General features: G+C 45.6%; 1 protein-coding gene and 1 non-coding gene across 3 annotated transcripts in view; both read left to right on the top strand.

Moving 5' to 3' along the window:
• LOC126175808 (complexin) overlaps window positions 1-18,064 on the top strand; it is a 747,913-nt gene that overhangs the window by 67,262 nt on the left and 662,587 nt on the right. The gene's annotated exons all lie outside the window — the stretch shown is intronic.
• On the top strand, window positions 9,280-9,354 carry Trnal-caa (transfer RNA leucine (anticodon CAA)). The gene has a single exon. It is a non-coding gene; the product is annotated as a tRNA-Leu (tRNA).

The following is an 18,064-nucleotide window of genomic DNA, read 5'->3' as shown; positions in this document are numbered from 1 at the left end:
GGATGATTAGATGGCATTCTTGTCGTAACGCCTCTCCCGTCTCCCAAGAAAACGGAGTTTTTGTACTCCATTCGTCTGCCTCTAGTGTTATCCCATGTGTTAGAGAACCGTGTACCTGAGGCGGGACCTGAGTTGCAAGCCGGTATTCACCTGTTTGGATGTGGGAAACCGCCTGAAAACCCTATCCAGGTTGGCCGCCACACCAGCCCTCATTTTTAATCCGCAAGTCGGGTTGAATCCAGGACCACGGCGCCTTCCCGAGTCACGCAAACACAGCGCTGAGGTGCACGGCTATGCGGGTAGGTCTCCGTTATCGCTGAATATCTATCATCTCGGTAACACCCTGCATATCGTTCGTGTCATGTAACGCGACTGCCTGTTGATCTGACCGTAACATGAGCTGCCGTGGGGTCAACAGCGGGCTGCAGTGGTGAAGACTTAAAATTCGCACCCGGAAAGATGAATACTCCAATCCCCGTCCGGTCATCATCGTCTGTTCGTAATGAGTAGTGTTTCACGATCTGGATCTTCATTTAAATTAAACTTCCGTGCTAAGAGGCCGTGGTCTAACAGTAGAAATTCTTCATTCTGACGTTTCGTTGTCAACTGCAGGCAACACCTTCCGACGAAAGCCAACGACTGGCTGCTAGGCCGTGGGGATTCCGCATACATTGAGCGCATAGAGGGTGCCAGCACTCATCACGTTACGTCGACAGTGAAACACAAGTGACGAGTGGCGCCGCCCTCTATGCACTCTATAGGGCCTATAAATTGGACCTCCGCGGCCTAGTAGCCAGTCATTGACTCACCGCGGAAGATGTTGCCCTCAGTTGGGAACGAAACGTCAGGAGGAAGAATTTCTACTAATCGACCAAGGCCTCATAGCCCGGAAGTTTTACACTACTGTCCAATAAAATTGCTACACCACTAAGATGACGTGCTACAGACGCGACAATTAACCGACAGGAAGAAGATGCTGTGATGACTACCTTTTCAGAGCATTCACACAAGGTTCGCGCCGGTGGCGACACCTACAACGTGCTGACATGAGGAAAGTTTCCAACTGATTTCTCATACAAAAACAGCAGTTGACCGGCGTTGCCTAGTAAAACGTTGTTTTGATGCCTCGTGTAAGGAGGAGAAATACGTACCATCACGTTTGCGACTTCGATAAACGTCGGATTGTAGCCTATCGAGATTGCGGTTTATCGTACCGCGACATTGCTGCTCGTGTTGGTCGAGATCCAATGACTGTTAGCAGAATATGGAATCGGTGGGTTCAGGAGGGTAATACGGAACGCCGTCCTGGATCCCAACGGCCTCGTATCACTAGCAGTCGAGATGACAGGCATCTTATCCTCTTGGCTGTAACGGATCGTGCAGCCACATCTCGATCCCTGAGTCAACATATGGGGACGTTTGCAAGACAAAGCCATCTGAACGAACAGTTCGACGACGTTTGCAGCAGAAAGGACTATCAGTTCGGAGACCATGGCTGCGGTTACCCTTGACGCTGCATCACAGACAGGAGCGCCTGTGATGGTATACTCAACGACGAACCTGGGTGCACGAATGGCAAAACGTCATTTTTTCGGATGAATCCAGGTTCTGTTTACAGCATCGTCATGGTCGCATCCGTGTTTGGCGACATCGCGGTGAACGCACATTGGAAGCGTGTATTCGTCATCGCCATACTGGCGTATAGCCTGGCGTGATGGTATGGGGTGCCATTGGTTACACATCTCGGTCACTTCTTGTTCGCATTGACGGCACTTTGAACAGTTGACGTTACATTTCAGATGTGTTACGGCCCTTGGCTCTACCCTTCATTCGACCCCTGAGAAACTTTACATTTCAGCAGAATAATGCACGACCGCATGTTTCAAGTCCTGTACGGGCCTTTCTGGATACAGAAAATATTCGACTGCTGCCCTGTCCAGCACATTCTCCAGATCTCTCACCAACTGAAAGCGTCTGGTCAGTGGTGGCCGAGCAACTGGCTCGTCACAATACGCCAGTCACTACTCTTGATGAACTGTGGTATCGTGTTGAAGCTGCATGAGCAGCTGTACCTGTACATGCCATCCAAGCTCTGTTTGACTCAATGCTCAGGCGTATGAAGGCCGTTATTGCGGCTAGAGGTGGTTGTTCTGGGTACTGATTTCTCAGGATCTATGCACCCAATTTGCGTGAAAATGTAATCACTTGTCAGTTCTAGTGTAATATATTTGTTTAATGAATACCCGTTTATCATCTGCATTTTTCTTGGTGTAGCAATTTCAATGGCCAATAGTGTAATTAAAGATCATCGTTCGTAGTTTCTATGTGTCGCTTAAGACACTAGCCGGAATTATACGTTCGAAAAAGCCTCGGGCCGATTTTCTTCCCCATATTTCGACCCTTGCTAACACTCTAGTGACATCGTAGTCGACGGTACGGTAATCCTTAACTTCCTTCCTTCCCAGAGTGACGCTAAAGGGATTACCGAAGAGATACTGACGGCGACGTAGCTGGCACTGGGGACTACGACGACAGATCCACACCTCTGACGGAAACAGTGGGCAAATCCGAAGGACGTCGGTAGGGGCTCGGTCGGGAAGAGCCCGGGCGGGCTGACAGCCGCGGTGAATCCCCGCAGCGCGAACATTCGCGGCGGGCGCGACGACTGACAAATGGGACGGAAGGCGCCATCGCTCACTGTCCGCGCCGCTGCCTCGCGCCCTGCTCTGGCCCGGAATGCGACGCTGAGCCAGCGCGAGCCACCGTCTTGGGGGCGGGCGGGACATCCTCTCGCTGGCGGATAAAGCGGCTGGTGGCGCGCCGGATATGAGCTACGACGCGTGCCGGAGGAATGGCCCGCCGCAAAATAAAGAAGCGCTCTCCACCGCAGGGGGAACACTCGTGTCGGATGGCTGAGGTAGGCCCGCTAGACTGAAATAAAGTGGCAGAGGAAACGCTCACGGTCCCTGGAGTAACCAAAAAATTCCTCACCGGCAGTCTTCTTCAAGTGCCTATCTGTTACCGGGCGTTTGCGGTCAACATGGAAATCTTGTCTTCATGTCTGCGTCCCTCCTGGTGTATGAGGCTGGGCGTATAGTGCGCAGACCAGGAGCACCAGTAGAATTGTATAACTACCGTCCAGTCATGACAAAACTCTACCATCTAGTGAGCAAGATGTATGAGACAGGCGAAATACCCTCAGACTTCAAGAAGAGTATAATAATTCCAATCCCAAAGAAAACAGGTGTTGACAGATGTTAAAATTACCGAACTATCAGTTTAATAAGTCACAGCTGGAAATACTAACGCGAATTCCTTACAGACGAATGGAAAAACTAGTAGAAATCGATCTCGGGGAAGATCAGTTTGGATTCCGTAGAAATATTGGAACACGTGAGGCAATACTGACCTTACGCCTTATCTTAGAAGAAAGATTAAGGAAAGGCAAACCTACGTTTCTACCATTTATAGACTTAGAGAAAGCTTTTGACAATGTTGACTGCAATACTCTCTTTCAAATTCTAAAGATGGCAGGGGTAAAATACAGGGAGCGAAAGGCTATTTACAATTTGAACAGAAAGCAGATGGCAGTTATAAGAGTTGAGGGGCATGAAAGGGAAGCAGTGGTTGGGAAGGGAGTGAGACAGGGTTGTAGCCTCTCCACGATGTTATTCAATCTGTATATTGAGCAAGCAATAAAGGAAACAAAAGAAAAGTTCGGGGTAGGTATTAAAATCCATGGAGAAGAAATAAAAACTATGAGGTTCACGCGATGACATTGTAATTCTGTCAGAGACAGCAAAGGACTTGGAAGAGCAATTGAACGGAATGGACAGTGTCTTGAAAGGAGGATATAAGATGAACATCAACAAAATCAAAACGAGGATAATGGAATGCAGTCGAATTAAGTCGTGTGATGCTGAGGGAATTAGATTAGGAAATGAGATACTGAAACTAGTAGATGAGTTTTGCTAGTTGTGGAGCAAAATAACTGATGGCTCTGAGCACTATGGGACTTAACATCTATGGTCATCAGTCCCCTAGAACTTAGAACTACTTAAACCTAACTAACCTAAGGGCATCACACAACACCCAGTCATCACGAGGCAGAAAATAACTGATGATGGTCGAAGCAGAGAGGATATAAAATGTAGACAGGCAATGGCAAGGAAAGTGTTTCTTAAGAAGAGAAATTTGTTATCATCGAGTGTAGATTGAAGTGTCAGGAAGTCGTTTCTGAAACTACTTGTATGGAGTGTAGCCATGTATGGAAGTGAAACATGGACGATAAATAGTTTGGACAAGAAGAGAATAGAAGCTTTCGAAATTTGGTGATACTGAAGAACGCTGAAGATTAGATGGGTAGATCACATAACTAATGAGGAGGTACTGAATAGAAATGGGGAGAAGAGAAATATGTGGCACAACTTGACTAGAAGAAAGGACCGGTTGGTAGGACATGTTCTGAGGCATCAATGGATCACAAATTTAGCATTGGAGGGCAGCGTGGAGTGTAAAAATCGTAGAGGGAGACCAAGAGATGAATACACTAAGCAGATTCAAAAGGATGTAGGTTGCAGTAAGTACTGGGAGATGAAGAAGCTTGCGCAGCATAAAGTAGCATGGAGAACTGCATCAAACCAGTCTCAGGACTGAAGTCCACAACAACAACAACAACAACAGTGAAGACTACGTTACTTTTCCTTGTAGCTTTGGTAAGTTAAGGCTGTACCTGCGTTACGTGTCGGGAGCTACCTCATAAAGATCGCTTTCTCTGTGTATGCGGTTTGCGTTTTACTAGACTTCCCTAAGAACCAGAAGCGATGAACCTTCTATGCACTGAGCCTGGATAAATAAAGAGCTAGGTGACATAAGGAACATTTTTGTCCTACATAATTATCCTTCTGTCTGTGGCCGAGCGAGTTGGTGTAGTAGTTAGCACACTGGTCTCGCATTCTGGAGGTCGACGGTTCAAACCCGCGTCTGGCAGTTCAGATTTAGGTTTTCCATGGATTCCCCAAATCGCTCCCGGTAAATTCCAGGATAGTTCCTTTCAAGGGGCACACGCGATTTTCTTCCCCATCCTTGACACCATATGAGCTTGCGCTTCGTCTCGAATCGCCTCAATTCAGCAAAACTGAAATTTCTAATGTTTAATTCATGTTTTACTCGAAACTTGTTGATTTGTAACGTGAAACAGAAGTATTTTGTAGTAAAAATAAAAAAAATACAGATTTATTTTATAAGGTTAGAAAACGCAATTTCCTCAACAAAAAGATAAAATGAAAAACCACAAAACAGAAATGGATCAAACATGGATTCAATACTTTGTCAAATTTATATAAAACACGTTTCCGTTATTTATAAACAGCTCTCGCATTTATCAACAATAACTGGAAATCTTACTGTTGACCATGATGAAGAACTTTCTATTGAGTAAAAACTAACAACAATTAAATGCATTTGTTTGTGTTTGTGCATGTAAATTGTACTTGCACCAAAAGCGTTTGCTTTTGTTTCATAAAAGAGCAGAAGTTAAGTCATCAGCTATTTTTTATTACTTACAAAAACAGAAATTCAATATATATTCTGTAACTTCTGTAACGAAGTCGTCGGCTCCATTTTCTGCCTTACGCATTTGTTTCTTTCCCTCCTACCAATTCTACCAAGACTACTGGTAGTCCTACAGTTTACTACGTCATTCATGCAGTGCTCCAAAATTAACGAATCGCAGTTTTGGTAGAGCTCAGTTCTAGGTACCAGCAAACCTTGTGGCAGGAAGCCCCTACATATCGATGCAGACACATTAGTGATCAGAAACGGAGAGATTTGTAGTCTAATGTTCGGGCTGCATACTTCATAAATCGAGGAGCCAATTTTACATCACTGCTAAAGGGCTTCCTTCGTTCCCGCTGAAGTTTCGCGACTGTGACGAGTCTGAGAACTGAGGCGCTGCGGTCGCTTCATACTCGTCGATTCGTTCTCTCTTACCGAGATGTGCAAGAGTGTAAGGTTAGTCGTGGCTTATTGTTAGTACGGAAGGTGAGTACACGAGTTTACTGCTGTGAAGTAGCACTGACAAGGCGAAATGACCGATTGTCGGTATCGGATTGCCTTTAACGAAGCTGTGTTCTGTCAGAATGTGGAGGGTGTAAGACGAAAAGTAATTGATGCAAAGTACGCAATTACAAACGTGTTCCATTACAGAAATTAGTTTCACGCTTCAGACAAAAAAGATACAAATTACGTCCAATGCAAACAACATGGTTGAATTCTTGTTTATTTAACTTCCACCCTGAAAAGACACGTGCTGCGTCAAACGAAAACAGGGCGCAGAGCAACGTCACTGTTATAGCCCTGCGACAAGAAAGGGCGCTATTTCTGTAGTCATTTCTTCATGGCAACTTGCGTTTATTGGCTAACAGCGAGTTGTGTACCTTATCATTTATTTCTGTAATTTACACTCCTAGAAATTGAAATAAGAACACCGTGAATTCATTGTCCCAGGAAGGGGAAACTTTATTGACACATTCCTGGGGTCAGATACATCACATGATCACACTGACAGAACCACAGGCACATAGACACAGGCAACAGAGCATGCACAATGTCGGCACTAGTACAGTGTATATCCACCTTTCGCAGCAATGCAGGCTGCTATTCTCCCATGGAGACGATCGTAGAGATGCTGGATGTAGTCCTGTGGAACGGCTTGCCATGCCATTTCCACCTGGCGCCTCAGTTGGACCAGCGTTCGTGCTGGACGTGCAGACCGCGTGAGACGACGCTTCATCCAGTCCCAAACATGCTCAATGGGGGACAGATCCGGAGATCTTGCTGGCCAGGGTAGTTGACTTACACCTTCTAGAGCACGTTGGGTGGCACGGGATACATGCGGACGTGCATTGTCCTGTTGGAACAGCAAGTTCCCTTGCCGGTCTAGGAATGGTAGAACGATGGGTTCGATGACGGTTTGGATGTACCGTGCACTATTCAGTGTCCCCTCGACGATCACCAGTGGTGTACGGCCAGTGTAGGAGATCGCTCCCCACACCATGATGCCGGGTGTTGGCCCTGTGTGCCTCGGTCGTATGCAGTCCTGATTGTGGCGCTCACCTGCACGGCGCCAAACACGCATACGACCATCATTGGCACCAAGGCAGAAGCGACTCTCATCGCTGAAGACGACACGTCTCCATTCGTCCCTCCATTCACGCCTGTCGCGACACCACTGGAGGCGGGCTGCGCGATGTTGGGGCGTGAGCGGAAGACGGCCTAACGGTGTGCGGGACCGTAGCCCAGCTTCATGGAGACGGTTGCGAATGGTCCTCGCCGATACCCCAGGAGCAACAGTGTCCCTAATTTGCTGGGAAGTGGCGGTGCGGTCCCCTACGGCACTGCGTAGGATCCTACGGTCTTGGCGTGCATCCGTGCGTCGCTGCGGTCCGGTCCCAGGTCGACGGGCACGTGCACCTTCCGCCGACCACTGGCGACAACATCGATGTACTGTGGAGACCTCACGCCCCACGTGTTGAGCAATTCGGCGGTACGTCCACCAGGCCTCCCGCATGCCCAATATACGCCCTCGCTCAAAGTCCGTCAACTGCACATACGGTTCACGTCCACGCTGTCGCGGCATGCTACCAGTGTTAAAGACTGCGATGGAGCTCCGTATGCCACGGCAAACTGGCTGACACTGACGGCGGCGGTGCACAAATGCTGCGCAGCTAGCGCCATTCGACGGCCAACACCGCGGTTCCTGGTGTGTCCGCTGTGCCGTGCGTGTGATCATTGCTTGTACAGCCCTCTCGCAGTGTCCGGAGCAAGTATGGTGGGTCTGACACACCGGTGTCAATGTGTTCTTTTTTCCATTTCCAGGAGTGTATTTTAATAATGAAGTACCATTTAGAGATGCAGTTAATTCTAGTGTCATGATTTCTGGCAGTGTCGTTACGGATTTGGTAACACCTTGGAAGTATCTAAATATGTCGACGTTATTATTAGACATTCTCTGAATAGATATTAAATATTAAAATAAATTTACAACAGTCTCAGAGAAAGTTTTATCTATAGAAACTTAAGTGTAAACCGAACACTATTCACTGCTAACCGATCAGTCGGGATCTAGGTACTTACTTCTGTCATTTATGCAGGTCAGGCATTTTGTGACATTCCAACTTGCCATTCACAATGGCTATAAAGCAAAAATCAAGATTATGTGCAATAAAATATTAGTAATTTATGGCGGAAATTTCTGTCAAAACGATTGCTTATATAGCTGAATGTTGCGAGCCCGCATTTATACTGACAGTCTCATGTACACCGTCTCCTTTCTGAGAGAATCCGCAGCTCGTGGTCTAGTGGTTAGCACTGCTGCCTCTGTATCACGGGGTCCGGGCTTCGATTACCGGCCGGGTCGGCGATTTTCTCCGTCCGGGGACGGGGTTTTTGTGTTGTCCTCGTCATTTCACCATCGTTCAGGAAAATGGCGATACTGGACAGAGTAAAGGTTGGGAATTTGTACGGGCGCTGATAACCACGGCGTGAACGCCCCACAAATCAAAATCATCGTCATCCTCGTAAGCGAGTCGGGTCCACTCGTACCAGACGACAGGCTCTAGTGACGAGTGGGATGCTGCGGACACTCTTAAGTCTATTCTGTGGGCACACGGAGACGGCGTCACAGGACTCGCTGGAGAGTTTATAGCGAGATCTCTAGAACCCAAGTGAACGCGCAGCAGCTAACGCGAATCCTCTCTGGTGCAAATGCTAGGCGCGAATGAGCAAATGGTATTCGGTCGTGTTCCGTTCGCAGCATTCGCTATTGTTTGCTCGTGTTTCACTGGTTTCCTATGTTTTTGCAAACCATCAAAGGAATTTTGCCTCCTCTCCGTTTCTGCGCTTGAAGTACAACGAGCTTTCGCCTGCTATCTTGTCTACTTTTTTTATTGGATAAAAATTTCTCGGTAAACCTGCAGTGCCTGATTTTAATAAAATCCCGAGTTTCCGATAACTTTCTCCATCATAACCAAGGGCTATGTCAGCCAGATCAAAACTGTGTGCTGGACCAGGAACTTTCATATCGGCGCACACTCCACTGCAGAGTGAAAATCTCATTCTGAAAACATCCCCCAGGCTGTGGCTAAGCCATGTCTCCGCAATATCCTTTCTTTCAGGAGTGCTAGTTCTGCAAGGCTCGCAGGAGAGCTTCTGTATAGTTTGGAAGGTAGGAGACGAGGTACAGGCAGAAGTAAAGCTGTGAGGAGTGGGTGTGAGACGTGCTTGGGTAGCTCAGTTGGTAGAGCACTTGCCCGCAAAAGGCAGAGGTCCCGAGTTCGAGTCTCGGTCCGGCACACAGTTTTAATCTGCCAGGAAGTTTCATATCTGCGCACACTCCGCTGCAGAGTGAAAATCTCATTCGGAAACTCCGTGGTTGTTCGTCGTGGACGACGAATACGGCAGAGGCCTAAGAACGCAAGCAAGTGCGTGTCGCTGGAGACGGTGCAATTGTCTTTGAAGAGAGTCTGGCGACACTTTTGTCTTCGCGTAGTAGTAGTAAATTCCCACTCCCACTGCTGCGTGGAACAAATTTCAATAAGCGCGCCTCTAGCACGATAGAAAGATTCGTTACGAAGAGTCCGGCGAAGCAGGTTTCAGATTTGTTGATATCCCAATGTCTGTCCAGACTTCCCATTGAAAGACTTTCTTTAAACTATTGTCTTTCCTCAAAAGTTTTCTGCTTGCGAGCTTTGGAAATCATTTTTTTTTTTTTCCAAATGTGGAGTCTCAGCGAAGTGTTTCTTGACTGTACCCACGTCGTTTCGACGTTATAATTCTCGAATTACAACTCTGTAATATCTTTTTCTTAATTGTAATAGTGTTCAGCCTTCTATCCCAATTTTTTTTGGTTGTACAGAGGTTTCCATATCTTCCAATCGTTACTCGCATTTATACACTGGTTTAGTTTGACACATTTCCGGTGCTTTTCGAATTTGTTTGGCGCCCTTGGCTCGCTATGTTGATTGCCCAGGTTCTACGTTAGCGCGTTGGGCCTGTTTATTCAATCTATGTTGTACTGGTGGTGCTGTCCGCTGTGCTGGAGCAGACAGACCACAGATCTCCTTTAGGTTGGGGTTCTTTCACGAGATTCACGTTGATGGTTGTTATTCAACATTTTTTGTTTTTATGGTTACATCTTTCTCTAGTTCCACTGGCAATTTTACTCATGGCGGTTGTGTACTTTATGGCGCCAGTTTTGTACAGGAAGATAGGGGAGCCGGCCGCGGTGGCTGAGCGGTTCTAGGCGCTTCAGTCCAGAACCGCGTGACTGCTACGGTCGCAGGTTCTAATCTTGCCTCGGGCATGGATGTGTGTGATGTCCTTGGGTTAGTTGGGTTTATGTAGTTCTACGTTCTATGGGACTGATGACCTCAGAAGTTAAGTCCCATAGTTCTCAGAGCTATTTTTGAAGATAGATTACTTACAATTAAGAAGATTTAAAAGACATATGTAGTGAAAAGTCCGTATAGTTCATGTGCTAATCCACATTATACTAATTTAGGAGTTCCTATTTTAAGGTAGTTCTAATTACGATTTTTGTATCTTCTTTAGGTCAATAGTTTATTACCTGAACATGTGACTATAATATCATGAAATTAGTGGTGATTAATAAATGATTTTGACGCAACTGTTCCGGTTTTCATAATTTGAAATTTTCAACATTTGGTGTTATTAAACAACTGGTACGTTTGTAACATAGAAATAAATTTCTTACATGTTGCCTACAGCATATGTATAGCCGTGTAAAACCGAATTGGCCATCTTACCTCTCTTTTGTTGATGATAACCAACCTTGGTGATGATCAAGATGTCTACCTTGTTACAATCATGTCCATCACTCTCTGAATGGCCACGTGCAGCAATTTCTTCTGTTAACACATAAACATTCATAACTTTTCAACTACGCTAGGTGAGAGTGTTTTTCCAGCGTAACCAGTCTATTGGCACGCGAAGCCACAATAAACTGCACCCCATGGCTGTAGTCTTTATGTACCCAGGTGAGGTTCAGCATCACATCCAGTTATCGTATGTATATAATTTCCCAAGTGAACATCCGTTTTTCTCAACACATACTAAACCTACGGGGATGAATGTGATATCGTTAGAAAGATTTTCTAACCAGCTTCTGACATTGCACACCGATTTTGTGTTAAAATTACTATTTGTGGAAAATTTTAACATAAAACAGACTTAACTATCGTAGGCAAAAGGGTATCGTGCATGCCCAGCTTCTTACCTATATTTTACGAAACCGACTTATTAATCACAGATAAGAGACTTCCTTTTCATATTATTACAAATTCCATTTTATTTGTTTTTAAGAACTTTTTAAATGAAAAATTTATATACAGCATTGTCACAGATAATAACCGTGACCAATGTCGTAGTCCATTATCTCTGTCCGTCGTACAAGTTGACTTTTATAAACGAATATAGTTTCCGAAAAGACAAACATACCACAGCCCATCGTGTTTACTGTAATTCAAAATGTTATTAGGGGTAAAGTTATAGGCTATGTGGCCCTACCAAGTGTCCCTGATCTCTGCTCGTTGTACAAGCCGGGACAAACATTCCGAATTAAAAGCACATTTTTGTGCTCATGGAAGTATGTGTAAAGGATGTATCATAAATTCATTATAATTATTTCACATCGTTCGGCTCATTTTTAAAGCAGTTTTCTCTCCATCCCCTCAACTACCCCTATCACAACGACGTATTCCAAATATGTCTGTTTAAAGCTAAACAAATGCGAAAGTTTCGCATGGGTCCCCTGGTACACGCTGTTACACAGAATTATAGTTATGGCGTGTGGGCAACGTAGACCCACCCTGGGGGGGGCGGGGGGGGGGGGGCACGCAGTCACGTTCAATTTATAACTGCTAGATATTCTAAGGTACACAAATTGTGGGGTGAGCTTGAACTTATGTAGTCAGATAGGGTTAAATTTTCTTGTTTATCGAAGTAAATCAGTGTTCATAGAGATGGCGCAAACAGTTCCACTGCACAGGCCATTCCTGTAGGGGACAGTTTCATTTATTACACCGAAGATTCTGTACATTCACTCTTAGTACTTGACACAACTGTCTCAACGTGACGTTGGAGATTCTCCACGGGGATTTCGATTCGTTCCCATGCGGTGCTGGAAGATATAACAGGGACGTAGTCGCCAGAGGTAAAATTTAAGGAATTCCAACAACCCATGTGCCGGGCGTACGTGACGTCGATTGGCCGCTATTCGCTTTCAACTTTTCGGGACACGCCGTTCGGTGCGGGGCGGCCGCCAAACAGACCTTCTGTCCGCTCACGGAGCTAATTTTAATTAAAATCCGACACGGCGCACCGCCACAGCGGGATGCGGCGGCAGGGCTGTGACGTCACGCCGCCGGCGCCGGCCTGCTTCGCTCCTAATGAAATGCAAATACCAGCGCGCAGACCCTGCAAGCACCGCGCAGCGCTGCACCCTGGCGGAAGCCGCCGTAGCTAAGCCGCTGCGCCCCCTCAACCCGCTGACACTGACACCTGCTGTAAATCGGAGGCCTGTAAACACAGTTCCCTACCTGTTATCGTGTTGTGTCTTCCTTTCCAGATATCTGTCTTCAAAACATAATTCTTTAATTCTTTTCTGTATGGAGGGACCGAGCGAAGTGGCGCAGTGGTTAGCACACTGGACACACATTCGGGAGAACGACTGTTCCAACCAGCGTCCGGTAATCCTGATTTAGGTTTTCCGTGATTTCCCTATATCGCGTCAGGAAAATATCAGGATGGTTCCTGTGGTGTGCTTACTGTAAGACCTTCAGTACAGACACCATCAGATTATTTGACTTGTCGCTCTAACGAAGTAGGCGAGTGTCAGCAATATGTCTCGTGATCGTGGCGTGTTTATCTTCTGCCATTAGGTCAGAAAATAGAAATGCGACTTGCACGCTTAGAGTAGCAGATCAACGGTGACCAACTTTAAACAGAACTTGATTAATTTTCACACACATTTATTAAAATAATAACAAGCATAAAAATTACTTAACTTGGTTCTGGATGCTATTTGCAATTGACAATCTGAAGTTCCTTTGGTATTTGTACGTTAATCTTATTCTCACATATATCTCTGATACTTGACAGAAGTGTCTATACATTTATCTTCATGGCTATGTACAGGAATATGGTAATCTTATTAGGCGCAGACTGAAACATGATTATAGACTGGTTTCTGACAAATGTAGAACTCGTACAGACTGATGCAGACTGGTACAGACAAATGCAGACTGACTAATCGGAGGTCTGTACACTCATTATAATACCTCGCGCGTTCATGTATCACTGCGCAAGTGTGATCCGCGAGGAGAAAAGGTTCTACGTTAGCAGCAATCTCATTGGCTGCATTACATATTAATACGCAGATTGGTGGAAGCAGAATTTGGTCCGTCTCTATGGCAGCGCCATCTCGTAGTGCGGAGACGGACGAGCGCTGCGCCTGCGCTGTTGTGCTTAACGGGGCGCGGTCTAGTCGGAAAGTTGTGTACGCGCTGACTACGCGGAACTATGTACACAACAGTTCCTTTGAAAGGGCACAGACGACTTCCTTACCCATCCTTCCCTAATCCGATGGGACCGATGACCTCGCTGTTTGAATGCCTAACCCGACTCACTCAGCTAACCTGTATGGAGGATTGTGAGCTACTACTGCTGTCTGGTTATTACTGACAAAAGTGAACAATAGACCAGGCGTTAGTGAGAGACAGAGTGGTTACTTTAGCCGTCCCATAAGTGACCACAAAACTATTGTGTACGTGGATAAACAACATCTATACTGTTTTCTGACGTGGCACATCCTCCAATAAGGTAGGCATTATGTTAATACAAAACTGGTGATAATGACCTCATTTAATCTTTGTGCTAGGATGTATGGCTGTAGTAAAATCGTATCCGCCACATCACTCGTGGAGTGATATGTCCCATTGCTAACATGTGGAAGAGAAAAGAAAATGTACTGAACCATTTGTCTACAGGACAGTACAAACAAAAAAATGGTTCAAATGGCTCTGAGCACTATGGGACTTAACTTCTGAGGTCATCAGTCCCTTACTTAAACCTAACTAACCTAAGGACATCACACACATCCATGCCCAAGGTAGGATTCGATCCTGCGACCGGAGCGGTCGCGCGGTTCCAGACTGTAGCTCCTAGAACCGCTCGGTCACTCCGGCCAGCCAGTACAAACACCTCAGTATCAGTAAACATAAGAATGAAGCCATTTTTGTAAATACATACGATATTACGATACATATCCAGCGTAGCAAGTAATTTCCTGCTCAGTAACAGACACTACCGGGACCGAAAGTACAGTACCTACAAACACAACGCCAAGAACGCAATTTCCTATAGACCGGTCAATGCTCAGATTAATGTGTACACTAGAGTACATCGATGCAGAGTCACATATATAGAAGTGAATCCTGTAGACGTATCACCAAGACAACAACCGTGCCCATACCGTATTTGTTTTCTCGAGATCTACCTAGTATCTCAGGGGGCGAACATACGACGGTTGTCCAGAAAGTAGGTTCCGATCGCTCGCTAAATGGAAACCACAGTGAAAATCAGAAATTATTTATTTGCAAGAGTTAGCTACACTTTCCAGATACTTCTCTACATAGTCGCCACTCCGACTTAGATATTTGTCGGGGCATTACACCAAATTTTCAACACGATCGTCATAGAAGGCAGCCGCCTGTGCTTTCCGATAATTCTCTAGGCCTATAGCGCGTAGCCTGCGCCCAAGTGTGGGCTTCATATCCAGTGTTTCATATGAACAGAGATGATACTCAGGACAAGCCAATTAGGGCTGCGTTGTGGGTGATCGAACACTTCCCACCGAAAAGGCTGCAGGAGCGTCTTCACTGCCCCTGCAGAGTGCGGCTGAGAATTTCCAAGAAGAAGGAAGTGCGTGGCAGTTGTGTTACGTGGGCTGCATTCATTAAGGCGAAGCCTCTCAGTGGGCCCTCCTACTTGGCGGGAGACATCGTTGCTCTAGGCACCTTTACTCGCTCACAGCGCGCTCACAACTGAAAAGAGCGTCTTGATGAGATCGACAGTCATACTAGAGACACTACCCAATACATCTGTGCAAAGCTTCATCGGGTTTTCACTGTGGTGTCCATTCCGCGACCGATCGGAACTTACTTTCTGGATAACCCTCGTATTCACAATCGAACGTCTTCAACCACTATGGACAAGTGTATAGCTCTCAGGAAGTATGCGTTTCCAGATCCTATTGGACTTTTTTTTCTTTTTTTGATGGTTACAACTACCTCTCAAAATTTTCGACACTTTTTTTAACACGCTGTATAGGCGTTTAAAGCGTTCAGGAGATGGCAGTATTAAAGACGTGGCTGACCGTTACACAAGTTCACTGTAGTGTGTTCAGTAGAGGCGCAGACTGCAGGATTACTTTCCACGACACAGTTGTGCTTCCAACCGTAAAACTGCAGTAAATAAATTATATTTCCACTACTTGAGGTAGGATATTATAGCCAACCAGAATGTCCAAAAAATATCTATATAATTTAATGCTGGCTGATAAGTTAAAAAAATTAACTAAACGTCTATGAAGGTTTCTGGTCTAGTTGGCATTTATGCTTACAACCTATCAGATGCGCAGAAGATTAAATTCAATTAATAATAACATGTGTCGTCTGTGACTAGATTTCTCTTTTTGCAGAAAGTAATTCAGTGTCTGTATCATCCACGTGGTGTTGATTGCCTGTCTTAAAGATGAGACAAATGTGAATGTCGTTAGCTCTTGTAATCCAGCAAACACCAACGCTCCATAATACGTACATCTGCCAAAAAACCACTGAAAAACTTTGCTGAAATCATTTATCGGCGAATGACTGCCTCTGGCGTGAAATATTCCGACCGATTTAAGAATCAGTGAGTTCGTGTAATGTGCTATGACAAAAATCAGCGCTAAAGATAATCAGATATTCTGGCTATGCTGTACATTAACATTTTTTTAAAAGTTTACTTGAAGCGCAAGGACCGCGCTGCAGGATTCGATTAATCCGTCAGCCATCGCGCTTCCCTGTATTTTAGGTCGAGAAACTTCCTGATGCATGAAATAGGACTCGATAATTATCGAGGAATTCACTGAACGTACCTTGATTAATGTAGATCATCATGTATTTTTAGAATTTCCACAGTTAACAACTTTAGTATCCTTTAATCCAACGAGGAGGTTCTCGTCCTAAATAAGATGTAACTTGGTAAATTACCACTAGTCCTTTAACTAGAAAAAATGGTTCAAATGGCTCTGAGCAATGTGGCACTTAACATCTGAGGTCATCTGTTCCCTATAACTTAGAACTACTTAAACGTAACTAACCTAAGGACATCACACACATCCATTCCCGAGGCAGGATTCGAACTTGCGACCGTAGCGGTCCCGCGTTTCCAGACTGAAGCGCCTAGAACCACTCGACCACACCGGCCGCCCTTTAACTAGAAGTAATACGAAGAAAATCCCTTAACTTCATAATGCTGCCCCAAGGAGTAAGTGTCGCTCTATCCAGAGAGTATATAGCTAACTTGCTACAGTCACTTCTCCATCATCGCTGGCCCCACACGGTCGAGTAAATAAAACAACACACAGTATGCACTTTACACACATACCGAGAAGTTCATAAAGGGCTGTGGATAACACAATATTTTGCACTTCTTTCTATAAATTCTTGTATTTTACATGTTCTGAATTGTCTGCTACTGAGCAGAAGCAGCGACCTAATAAGAATGACCTTGAAATGGAAATGAAGTCCCATGCTTCTTTACAGAGCGTAGGGGAACGATGCGGGAGACCCGCACCGTCTTACTGGGCAAGGTCCTAATGGAGGTGGTTTGCCGTTGCCTTCCTCCGACCGTAATGGGGAGGAATGATGATGATGAAGACACAACAACACCCAGTCATCTCGATGCAGGAAAAATCCCTGACCCCGCCGGGAATCGAACCCGGGACCCCGTGCTCGGGAAGCGAGAACGCTACCGCGAGACCATGAGGTCTTAGGGTTTAATTAAAAAGTGGTGATGATGAAATAATTTTTAACGTATGAGGAAGCATACGGTCAATTTATCCCGCACAGTTTGTAATCGAAGTTTTAAATGCTGATGTCCTTGGTGATTGAACATGGAACTCCCCTTTTTTCCTTATATCATATTCGTGACTATTGCAGCTGATCATTTACGTATACTACAGACAGATCAACACGACCAGCATATGGACAGGAAGGGGAACGTGCCTGTTAATCTAGCTGACACAGCAGTTTTACGCTCGTCCATTTTCGGAAACAAACTGTGTGCTTTGCGAGCGACGTACAAGCGACAACTGCCACGAGTTAGAGCTGTGGTCACAAATAATGATGAGGAGCTCGTTCTGTGTGATGCACAAACTCGTTCCTAAGCGTGCACCAACCACGATATCAACCACGTCTGGCGTGCTTAACGATGAGAAACCTGTCCCGTACGAGGACTGTTTTCGGGACACCCATGTTCGACCATAAAACAGTGCGCGTTATTGGTTCAAAATGGTTCAAATGGCTCTGACCACTATGGGACTTAACATCTGTGGTCATCAGTCCCCTAGAACTTAGAACTAGTTAAACCTAACTAACCTAAGGACATCACACACATCCATGCCCGAGGCAGGATTCGATCCTGCGACCGTAGCGGTCACGCGGTTCCACACTGCTGCGCCTAGAACCGCACTGCCACACCGGCCAGTGCGCGCGTTGTTAACACGCGGCGCAAGTACTGAAAGTGATCGCGGAAAATGCTTTCGCAGGCAGTCGCGACGGCTCGCTTTGAACGTCATTAAATTTCCTGACGATGAGAAGGAGACATGAATGAATGTACTGAAGGATAAAGTGCCTGAAATAGGAGGCAAAATGTTGTATTCTAAATGTTAAAATTCAGTATGTCAATAGAGTACAAATTACGGAGAAACGGGCATGATGGC

Source organism: Schistocerca cancellata, chromosome 3 (genome assembly GCF_023864275.1).
Source record: "Schistocerca cancellata isolate TAMUIC-IGC-003103 chromosome 3, iqSchCanc2.1, whole genome shotgun sequence".
NCBI classification, from domain to species: Eukaryota; Metazoa; Arthropoda; class Insecta; order Orthoptera; family Acrididae; genus Schistocerca; species Schistocerca cancellata.
The sequence above is the reverse complement of the archived record's forward strand: the minus strand, read 5'-3'. Positions and strand labels throughout refer to the sequence as shown.